This window comes from Cervus elaphus, chromosome 33 (genome assembly GCF_910594005.1).
Source record: "Cervus elaphus chromosome 33, mCerEla1.1, whole genome shotgun sequence".
Classification (NCBI taxonomy): Eukaryota; Metazoa; Chordata; class Mammalia; order Artiodactyla; family Cervidae; genus Cervus; species Cervus elaphus.
Window position 1 is genome coordinate 59,072,068 of NC_057847.1, and position 10,434 is coordinate 59,082,501.

Here is a 10,434-nt window from a genome sequence, read left to right on the forward strand (position 1 = left end):
CGAGCTAGTTTTAATCCTATAAAAATAAGTGTAAATGATGAGACTCTGAGGAATTCGCTGGCTCTCAGGTTTATATTGAAACATTAATGGTGACAAAGAAATGAGGTTAAGTAAGGGATTATGTATTTATCACTTCCCCAGAAATTCCTGCAGAGAGTAATTGCAGCTTGAATGCAACAAACTGTTCAAATCAAGCCACTCTCACTTTGCAGTACTTCTTAAGGAACAACAATTCTCATTCATTTCCATTTTCAGAACACAAGAAATTTACAGCAAGTAAAATTTGAAAGACTCTATATTAAAGTGATTAGATATTCATATGTTGTAATATCCAGTGACACGTCCTGCTGACACTGTTACACTTTTTTCTTTTGCATTACTTTAAATAAAAAGTTACAAGAAAAAAAAAGGTGGGAGTAGGGAGTGGATTTTACCTCTTTCTTCTCTGAAACTGGCCTAGGTGAACTCTGCTTGTCTACATGGCACAAGCATGTTGACAGCAAACATGATCCATCCTTGGCCTAACTAAACGTCTGATTTCTGACTTTATGAAACTCAAGTATTACAGCATGGATTGCAGGATCTTAGTTCCCAGATCAGGGATTAAAACTTGGTCACAGCAATGAAAGTGCCAAGTCCTACAAGGAGCTCCCTCAAGTCTTATTTAACGGCAATAATTTTTTTTTTTTTCCTCAGAGTTTCTGTAGATCAGAAATCTTGCTGCTTACCAGGGTCCTCTGGCTCAGGGTCTCTCACAAGACTGCAATCAAAGAACCAGCTGGTTCAGTGGCCTTTTTAAGACTATTCCTGGTAGAGAAGGCAATGGCGACCCACTCCAGTACTCTTGCCTGGAAAATTTCATGGATGGAGGAGCCTGGTAGGCTGCAGTCCATGGGGGCGTAAAGAATCAGATATGACTGAGCGACTGCACTTTCACTTTTCACTTTCTTGCACTGGAGAAGGAAATGGCAACCCACTCCAGTGTTCTTTCCTGGAGAATCCCAGGGACAGGGGAACCTGGTGGGCTGCCGTCTATGGGGTCGCACAGAGTCAGACACGACTGAGGCGACTTAGCAGCAGCAGCAGCTGGAGGAGAATTTGCTTCTAACCTCACTCATGTCCTTATTATTATTAGACTCAATTCTTCATTGGTTCATGGGCTGAAAGCTTCCGTTCCCTGCTTATGGGGGCCTCTCCATAGCGCAGCTCATCACTTGGCAACTTATTTTCTTCAGATCCAGTGAAGGAGAGAAGGAGAGAAGGTGCCCAAAGAGGAAGACACAGCCTTGGTATAACCTGTCTTAGTCTGTCTAAGCTGCTATAACAAAATACCACAGACTTGGTGACTTAAGCAACACTTATTTCTCACAGTTCTGGAAGCTGGAAAGTCTAAGGTCAAGGCTCGAGCGGATTTGTTATCCGGTGAGATCATGCTTCTTGTGCTGAACTCTCATTGGTAGAAACAAGTCTCTGGGGTCAGCCCACACTCAAAGGGATGGGCCTGATGACACCCAGTATGAACGCAAGGAAGCAGAGATAAGCGGAAGCCATATCAGAAGCCGCCTGCCAAGTGTTCCTGAAAAGACAGTGGCTGCAGCCGTAAAGCAGAAGGCACCATCGTGCTCGGTCGATCCTTCCGTGCTCCGCTGGAGAGAGGCAGAGAGTCTCACCACCTCTAGGCAGCTCTCACCTCTTCACCGTCATAATGAACTCAGAGCTCCTGACTTTACCACTGTTCTTTCCTCTTGGGCTACCTGTCTTGGTTCCCTGAAAAATAATTCCTAAGAAGGATAAGTATAATGAGTGCACAAAAAAGTCTTATATTCATTTGAGCTAAATTATCCTCTTGAGTCTCTTCTTTAGAGGCTTAAGAATATTTGATGATTTCCAAGAGTGCTTGCTGCAAGTTGTAATATTTTTATGGTTTTATCTCATGTCAATTAACCCTCAGAAAAGCTATGCATTGTTATTGTGTATGTGTGTATATATATATATGATACACGTTATATATATATGTATTATATATAATAAACATGCGACAATGTTCTAAATGAAATTATACCAGAAATTTTCCAAATTGAAGGTCTCTAACTTGGTCCTTTACTGTGAAATGGAAATTTAAGTCTGATTTTATTTCACACACTTCATTTTTTAGAATACACATTTTATAATGATTGCTAGTATATATATATATATATTTAGGACCAGTTCATGATTTTTTTTTGATCTTTATTTTTCTTTTATGTACTCAGTTATGAAGCTGTCTTTTACCCAACAGAAATAACAAAAGTGAAATAGAACAAATACATAAAAAGTACTCTTAGTAGAGAACTATATTTTAGTTTTGTTGTTCAAGTTTACTTTTTCATTTGCTTGTTTGCTTTTAAATGAATGCACATAATACCTTATGCAATCTGAAAATAGATAATTTGGGGAATCCATTTGTTTTCACTTTGAGTAAGTTACCAAAAGCTAGAGTTGTACCCTAAAAATATTGAAGTTTTGGGAAGAAATTCTAAATTGACATAGGCCTCTAGTCTATGTGCAATAAGGGAAAAAAAAATCTGTCAGTCAACTTGCATCTCTAGTCATGAGACTAGAACAGAATTTATCATAAGGAAAGAGGCTAGGAGGTGGTCTTTGGAGTCAAATTGGCTCCACAGCAGCCGACCTCTCTTTGCAGAGGAAAAGAGGATAAAATTCAGAGTTATTATTCAGTTAGCTTGGGGCATCTAAATGGCTATGTAACCAATTATTTTTCTTTTATTTTTCAGCAATTTCTGGGATCTTCTCTAGATATAGAATAGTTCTAAAATATTTAAGATTTAATTAGTAAAGCAACTGTCTTTTCTCTGAATGTCAATGACTTTAATAGGAAGTGAGGTTTTGTGTCCATCTTAATTTCATTTATTATCAGAGACTAACCTGATAATACAGATAAAATGCTGACAACATTATATTAAGGAAGGATAAGAAATTTTCAATGCACTTATTCTATATAAACTAACCATATATTCTATATAATTTACTATGCTTGACATTGGGATAAGAAAGATGAATATCTACTCTTAAGAATTTCATAACCCAACTAGAGAAAAGTACACACATATAACTCTGTTACAAGATAACTTTTATTTTCCTGGAAAAAGCCATGCATAAAAATTTTACTTCCACGAATTTCAAATTCAGACTTTTAAAAAATATAACTAAGCAATACTCTTGGTCTTGAGCAATTTTTCATTAAAGTATGTGATTCATATTTGGTGTTTTTAACTGAATATATCTATTTTACATTTTGGATTTAAACAGGCAAGTAGAGGAAAAATATAAGAAAAGCAAGTAAACTATATTTGCTTCCATAATCAAGGGGACTTGTAGCAATTGTCTTAGAGGTAGAAAGCTCTTATTTCAGAAAATATCTTATTAAGCTGCTGATCTTAATGGGAGAGTTTTATACCAAATATGTAAATTGCTGCTATAAAGTTAGACTTACAGGATGCCCAATTACTGTTTCCAGTGACAATCCAGGAAACAACAGCTTCTGTAATAATTGGCCCAAAATGGCCAAGGTTTGATTACTAACTCTCAGCTTCTCTAATTTTTTCTCTACTCTCAACTTAGGATCAACCAGAAAAAAAACAAATATACATGCCTAACCAATCACATAGGATTGCTCACTTCTAGGAGTCCCACCTACGTTGTCCTCAGGACAGCAAGCCTCTAATCAGAGCATGCTTTGATTAGAGTGTTAACTTTTTCACCACAAAGCTTTCCCAGTCCTAGCCCTGCCTTTGAGGTTCTGCAAAAATATAGGTGAAGATGCTGACTCCCTTGCTACATAGCAAGCTCTGAATAAATAGCCTTTCCTTTGCTAATTTGGTTGGTCTTTATGTATTTCCCCAAGTGTAAGATTTTGTTTGAAGAATGAATTGAGATTTGAGTCCTCTCCCCACTAAAAGTATTAGGAGTCATTATGTAATCTAGTGTTTTTGTCATATAGATGGGAAGCTTGATTTTGAAAAACATAATTAACTTGCCTTCAATCTGTGACTCTCAACCTCCTATACATTAAAGAACCAACTGGGAATTTTGAAAACATCTTAAGCCTAGGCCCCACACTCAGAGAAACTGAGGTGAAGCTAAGCAAAAAGGTGTATTTTAAAACTTTCTAGAAAGTCCTAATGAGCCATAAGGGCCTGGGATCTCTGTCTTGGTGGTAAAATTCAGATACAAACGCAGGAAACTGAACTCTTTCCTGTTTTCCACCAGCTTGAGGCAGTTAAACCCCTTAATCTCAATGTGAAATAAGAAGGGCAATCCAAAATATACAGTAACATCCCTCCTGGCTAGAATTCAAATACCAAGGAGCTCCACCTGTCTAACAAATATGACAAAGGAAAGCGAAAATGACCTGTGGGTAGTCAAAATAGTGTCGCTTAGTCAAAAAGGATTCCCTCAAGCCTTCACTCAGAAAATAGGTATTCTTATTTTACACACACTTCTGACAGGTTTGGAAATCTGATTTTCAGATTTACAGCCTCGATGAAAGAGGCGATGCTTCGAGCAGGTTGTTTGATTGTCCTGAGAAATGACACCCAAGAGGAATGGAGGAATTGGGAAACCTACAAAAGTCACAAAACCTAGGATCTGTAAAACCACTATGTTACACATCACAGTTGGTCCTGGGGTCACAAAACAACCAGATAGCCTATTTTTGGAAGAAAAAAAAAATCCCAACTTAAGTAATTGAAATATATATTTGTTACAGTTTGGCTAAAGGCATCAACTCCCAATTATTCTGACAACTAGATATTTCAAATGCAGCATTCCTTAAGACTTTTAAACAACTGAGATCTTTCAAAAATTTGGCAATACTGTGTTCAGTTTAGACTAAAGAAATGAGAAAAACTGTTTCAGCTTTAGCTCCAAAACATGCTTACCCAGTGAGGTATATTTTGCAAAGACCAATACATCAGTTAAAGCTATGAACTTTGCTCTATTCTGAATATATCTTGGCAAAAGCCATTTTTCACAATGTTATTCCCTTAGAATTTTTTAAGGTGGGCTCTGGTGATCCATAGCCAGTGAAGGGAGTCCTTGGTTACAATATTTTCAGGAAATCCTCAGAGATAAACCAGAACTGAAGTCAATACTCTGTATGGACAAAGTGTCCTCTACTGAGTCTTGGGTTTCTGTCAGTTCTAATCTTTACAATTTGTAGCCTAAACTAATAAACCATTGCCCTTGACTATCCTGCTTGAAGGGTGTTCATCTGAATGACACAAAAGCAAATGGCAAACAATATATTCACTTAATATTTAATACTCCTTTCCTGCATACACGCTAGTGAACACCTAGCATATTGCTTATAATGGTGCTTGAAATGAGATGGCAGCTTCAGTGATAATAAAGGTAGCAAAAATATTCATTTCAATGGAGATAAATTTTAAATTTATTGATAACTTTTAAATATTTCAAGCAATGTTTATTAGATTCCTCAAATCCAAATATGGAAAATATTTGTATATTAGATGTCACTTTTCATTCAAATACTTGTCATCATAAGATATCCCTAAATAGACTCTGTAATTTATAGCTCCCTAAAGATAAGCATCAAATGTAACCCTTGTAAGTCCATAGACTAATCTCAGGCTAAGCCAATTGGAATCAAATTAAAAGGTATTAGTTATTTACATTTTAGTTACTTTAAGTGATTGTCAAAGGGATAATTTAAAGTAGCACCTACTATCTGAAGAGCCTGGTTCTTGATTAAAAACGTGTATTTGATTTTTCAGGCCTGACATGGGTGATTACAAAGGCTGAAGCTGGAAGACCTCACTGGGAAAGCTGTGCTTCTCACACAGACTCGGTGCTCGATGGTTCATACCACTTCTGAACGGAGGGGTCATCAAGGACGCGGGCTCACATGGCCAGGCAGGCTCTGACAGGTGTTTGCACCCCAGCCCAGGTAACCTTCATTCTTCCGTCTCTATCTGTGGCCGTGGGCAGAGGTCTTATTCAGGCATCTCTGCTGAGACGTCCATATGAGGGCAGAAGGGAAAGGAGGACATCTTGAAGACAGTTTTCATCACTCTGACTCAGTATCCAGTACTTTTCCACTCCTAGCCCTCCTCCCTCTTTTTCCAAATCTAGACTCCGTAAAGTTGCTTGATAAATCTTGCTGGGAAACCTTCAAGAGAGACCGCTGCCAGTGTGCTGTTCCCTGGGGAAAAATGGAAAAGGAGGGGTCAATATTTTCTCTGGTTGTAGACTCTTACCCATACCATCTCAGTAAGTAATGAAAGTGATTAACTCTCTCGTTTTTGGCTTGTTGCTTCAAATGGCAGCTCCTGACACCTGTCAGCTCAGCGCTTTCTCTCCCAGCTCAGCTAAGTTCCTGACTCTACCCACATTAGTTTCAATACATATTTTCATCCAGTCCCCAAAGAGAGCTCATGACAACATTTCTGCAATATTGATAATTTGTGGATTTCTCATTAGCGTACTTCATTTCTACAATTTTAGGGGAGCATGTTCTATCAAAACCCGTCATACTTCAAGAGTGACTACTGAATAACTGAAATTTGGAACTTCTCCATCCTCCATTGGATGACCTATGTCTCTGTTTTATTAATTCCTCTACCACATACTGAGTATTCCAGTGCCATCCCTTAGTAAACCAAGACTCTCCACTCTCATACTCTGCCATCCTTAGCATCACCCAAACCCAGTCTCTACTTACATGTTTAAATTCTGACCAAAACATTCCTCTTTGACCTATGCTCTTCTCTCACCATATACTTGTTCCCACAGCTTAATATTATGAGTCACACAGGATAGACTGGTGGAGGGTTTTATTTCAGGAGATGTTCAGCAATGCTTTTAACCACTTTTGTATGCTTATAGTCACTTTATCTTCCTGTAAGTTCTATAATTGAATCCATACCCTCCTGGGAAAGCTTCCAGCATGATTTATACATAACGACTATTCCAGATTGCCAAAAAGCTGTTGGATGCCAGGGAACTCATTCCCAGGGTTCTCACTCAGTCCATAATAGGGATACTAATCCATACAACTGGGTATCGAAAATTGACTATATGGAAAAGCAAATGTGAAATACTGAGATGCAAGTGGTAATAATGGTAGTCAGGAGTTCTAGTGGTAGTGGAGGCTAAGGCCTGACTAAGAGTTCTTTGCATCAACAATTACTTCTGATATATTTATTTGAAAACCACAAAAAAGATCACACAGGCTCTTACAATAAAAGAAAGTATCTTTGTGCTGTAAAACGGCCTACTTGCTTAAGTAGTTATTTCCCAGAACAAAGGATGACAGAGAAAGGCTCTAAAGCTTCTTGGCTCTAGTCTTTCTCTGATACTGAGGGTTTATAGAAGGGGCATCACCATACCAGGGTTGAGCCTTTTTTCTTGGGGTGAGTGAGCCACATAATAGATGTAGTACAGCAAGATCTTTTGAGAAAGGAACCAAGGTTTTGTTTCCTGTTTCTAACTCTCCACAGCATTTATTGACTCAAGGAGGACTGTAGATCAGCCTAAAACAAAGAAGACATCATAATTTCTAAATAGATATTTTGGTATGCATAGAGAAAGAAAAAATAAAAGTCACAAAGCACTTTTTTTTAGCAAGAACTCAGTTTTAATAGAGTAAAGGATTTTTGGAATTCTCAAGATGTGATTTCGCATATTATGAGGAAATCCTAAAGGATTTAGAATTTTGAACTGATGCCATAAACCAGAGTGAGGAAGAAATTGTGATGGGCAAATTTCTCCCTTTCAAGAAAGGCAATGAGAATGCAAAAACATCTTCAAAATTCTTAGAGGAGAGGATTGGGAGAGAAGGATTAGAGAATTTAGAAACAAATTTGGGAGTTATATCAATACCCCGTGTGTACACTCTGTGGTTAAAACCCTGTTGGGAGTTTAGTAAAAAATGAAAACGTGAGTACAAAATTAATTTATCTGTCATTGGTATAAATACTGCCTCATAAGTTAGTTTGAGTTCAATTATAGCAACATAAGGCAAGTTCCCAAAATATACATGACTCAGTGACTGTACATTTATTTATACTTAATATATAACTGAGCTTCCCAAGTGGCTCAGTTGTAAAGAATTCACCAGCCAATGCAAGAGACACATGGAGGTTCCACGCCTGGGTCAGGAAGACACCTTGGAGGAGAAAATGGCAACCTAGTCCAATATTCTTGCCTGGGAAATCCTGTGGACTGAGGAGCCTGGAAAGCTACGGTCCATGGGGTTGCAAAATGTCAAACATGACTGAGTGACTGAGCAGGCACGTGATATATAATTAGTTGTCTGTTTGTATAACATGGTATCTATTTATGAAATACAGAATACTAAAAATAAGTATGGCAAATAGGCACAAATGTAAGTATATACAATAAACACATAAATTGAAGATAATGTATAAAATATAATTAATTATATATTATTAGGTAATATATATATTGATATATGGGGCTTCCTTCATAGTTCAGTTGGTAAAAAATCTGCCTGTAACACAGGAGACCCAGGTTCAATTCCTGGGTTGGGAAGGTCCCCTGGAGAAGGAAATGGCAACCTACCCCAGTATTCTTGCCTGGAGAATCCCATGGACAGAGGAGCCTGGCAGGCTACTGTCCATGGGGTCACAAAGAGTCAGATATGACTTAGCGATGAAACCACCATATTGATATGGTGTATTTAATGGTGTATTTAATGGTGTATTTAATCCTGTATTAAATATTATACTTTCATTCTAGGTGAGAGAAACAAAGGAACAATTCAGCAAAACTCATGTCAAATGCCAAGATGATATATTTTGTGAAAGTTTTCCAAGGATAGCTACATGTGTTGGTTTTCTACTGTTGCTGCACTAAATTACCACAAGCGGAGTGCTTTAAAACAACACAAATTTATTATCAGAAGCCAGAAGCCCTAAACTCAAGGTGTCAGCGGGACACCTTGGAGTCTCCAGGGGAGGATGTCTCCTTACTTTTCCCAGCTGGTAGAGGCTGCTGACATCCCTTGGCTCCTGATCCCTTCTTTTATCTCAAAGCCACCAGCTTAGCATCTTCAAATCTTGTTACTCTCTGAGCTCTGCTTCCATTGTCACATCTTCTTTGAATCTGATTCTCCTGCCTCCTTTAATAACTTCATGATTATATTGGGATCACCCACATAATCTGTGATTATCTTCTTACCTCGAAAATTTTAAAGTCTGAAAAACCCCTTTTGCCATGTGAAGTAACATGTTCCTCTTTTGGGGATTATGGAGTGGACAACTTTGGGGTGCCCATATTCTGTCTACCACAGAGCATGACATATAACCCTCATTAAATCAGAATCAAAGGTATAGATCGAGCATTTTACAATAATGGCTAATGTCCTCCTGGAGAACGTGAGCTTTCTTGGAACTCCAATTAATCATTTCTAGTCCAATTCTTATACTAGTTTCTGGTTCTTTTTTTTTTTTTAAACAGAAATACAAGAGAAAAATAGCTAGTTTGCTAGCATAGGTTATCATTGGGAAACTGTTTTCTGTCATTATAGATAAAAATATTATCCTCAGTAGACTTAATTAATGTGAAAAAAAAAACCATAAAACTTCAAAGTACAGAGCAGCTTTATGACAGGATCAAGCCACTGATACATCATTCATCACTCCCCCATTTGAAAGAAAAAAAAGGCAAAGTAATCCCCAAATTTCATCAAATACATTTTTTTTCTCTAAAATTAAACCATACTTAATACATCTCCATGTTTTTTCAACAAAAATTATTACTGTAAAGCATATATAACAAATACTCCCATGACAAGTCATTAGATAAAATGATGTTTTTTATTGAGTTATAGTTGATTTATAATATTATGTTAGTATCAGGGTTCAAGTGTTCCTTTTTCTCTATGTTCTAGCCAACATTTGTTTTTTGTGGTCTTTTTGATAGTAACTATTCTTACAGACATGAGGTGGTAACTCACTGTGGTTTTGATTTGTATTTTTCTGATGATTCGTGATGTCAAGCACCTCTTAAGGTGCCTGTGGCCATCTGTATGTCTTCTTTGGAAAAATGTCTATTTAGGTCTTCTGCCCATATTTTTAATCAGGTTGATTGATTTTTTGACACTGAATTGTATAAGCTGTTTATATATTTCGGATATTAGCTCCTGGTCCTGTTGGCTGGGCTCTGCCTTTTGCAGAGGCCTCTGGCCATTGGTTGGTGGGGCTGAGTCATGAGGCAATTGGCTATGGAACCCTTGGAGATCCCAGGGCTGGTGCTGGTTCACTGGTAGGAAGAGCTGGGATCTCGGATGGTTGTGGAACTGGGGTTTCCAGACCTAATGTTCGGCTGCTGCTGGCTGGGACTGGTTCTTCACACAGCTGGTTGTGGGTTCCAAGGTGTTCCAAAGCTGGT